The sequence below is a fragment of the Pongo pygmaeus genome, chromosome 1, assembly GCF_028885625.2.
Source record: "Pongo pygmaeus isolate AG05252 chromosome 1, NHGRI_mPonPyg2-v2.0_pri, whole genome shotgun sequence".
NCBI lineage: Eukaryota > Metazoa > Chordata > Mammalia > Primates > Hominidae > Pongo > Pongo pygmaeus.
The window spans coordinates 22,749,210-22,751,045 of NC_072373.2; the positions used below are offsets into that span (position 1 = coordinate 22,749,210).

Below are 1,836 nucleotides of genomic sequence, written 5' to 3' on the forward strand. Positions count from 1 at the left end.
CGGGATTCTCCTGTTCCTCACACCACAGTTGCACCAGGGACCTTGCTTTTCTGAGAATGTGCCACATTCTCCATTATGCACGTTTGTTGGGTCCCCACCCAGCATTCTTTCCTCTCCTAACAAACAATGCTCAACTTTTTCTCCTGGCATCTTACACACACACACCATGAGCTTCAGGGACACTGATTTCACTCCCAGCTCCTGCTCCAGGGTGGCAAAAAAACAAAACAAAACGAAAGAGTCCATTACAAACTCCATGCCTCAGGTAAACCACCAATCAGGGCATATATGTGACTTCATTTGACCCAGTCAGTGTGGCTCTCAGGGATCTTATTGGAACTATGGGGAGAGTGCTCTGTCTTCCTTTGACCTGTGCAGCATGTGGATTTTCTTCTGAAACAGCTGCAGCCAATTTGCCTCAGTGAGGAAAGATGAGGATGACACTGACACACAGAGGAAGGTCAAGCCCAGAAAATCATAAAATAAGTCTTAAGTCCTGATCAAGCCATGCCTGAAGCCTGCCTGATTCCTCTGGAAACATTGTTCTCAATTTGGGGGTGGGGGTAGATATACAGTACTGCCCCTTGGGGCATTTTGGAAATGTAAGGAGTTCTTTTGTTTGTCATGGTGACTGGGAATGTTACTGCCATTTAGTCTACAGTCAGGAATGTTAGACGTTCTTCAATGTGTGGCAGAGAACTGTCCACAGTCCTGCCAGACTTGTGTATGTCTTACCCCACGTCAATGTTGGTGCGCACACTGCAGCAGGAACTGGAATCAAAGTCTGATAGGCAGAATCATGGCTCCCAGAGACGTCCACGTTCTCACCCAGAATCTGTGAATGGTACCTTTCCATGGCAATGGGGACTTTGTGCAGATGTGACTAAGGATCTTGAGAGCAGACATTGTCCTGGATTATCCGTTTGGGCCTGATGTAATCACAGCACTCCTCAAAGAAGGGACACAGGAGAAATCAGAGTCAGAAGAGAAAGTGATATGGTGACAGCAACAGAGATTGGAGTGATGTACTTTGAAGATGGAGGAAGGGGCCACAAGCCAAGAAACACAGGCGGCCACTAGAAGTTGAATAAGGTAAGAAATAGGCCTCTCTCCTCAGACCCTCTGTGAGGGACCAGCCATGGCAACACCTTGACTTTAGCACAGAAACTGGATTTGGACTTCTGACCTCTAGAACTGTCTGGGAATAAATCTGTGTGGTTTTAAGCCACTAAACTTGTTGTAATTTGTTATAGCAACCACAGGAAACTAATACAAAGTTATTCCTGAAGGACTCAAGGCAGCCGGTTTTGTTTTGTTTTAATGGGAGATGTGTTTATGGGGATGTTTTCCCACTCATCTTGAGGCACAGTGCATCCAGTGCTGCTTCCTCCTGAAGGATCGGGCTTCTGGAAGTCTTGCTTCTCCTCCTGTGGGCTGGCAGAGGACAGTGGAGAAGCCATCACACAAAACTACTGTTTGTGCATGGCTAACAAATGTGATTTTATAGCATTCTGGGCATTTCACATCATGAAGCGGGAACTGGGGCTCCGCACCAGGCACTTCTTCTGTTTCCTCTTCTCCTCTTCTGGAAAGGGATGCAGGAGATCTTTTGCAAAGGGCATGTTTTTGTGGGTGGGTCATCACCTCCAGAAAGGCAGCTGATCCATTTGATTGCTATAATTAACTGCGGCTAGCCCCTGGCTCTGTTTTACATATAGACCCAGAGTGCTTTTTTTCACAAATGTAGACAATGTCTTCCAGGGAAGATGGGCTTTACTTTATTCCAAACTTTACCAAGAGTCATTCCCATTCCATCAGAAAATCACACGAACTATG

General features: G+C 46.3%; 1 pseudogene; it reads right to left on the reverse strand.

Annotated features, from left to right (window-relative positions):
• Nucleotides 1-1,353: 1,353 nt before the first annotated feature.
• LOC129034223 (small ribosomal subunit protein eS27-like) lies at nt 1,354-1,628 on the reverse strand (annotated as a pseudogene).
• Nucleotides 1,629-1,836: the final 208 nt, after the last annotated feature.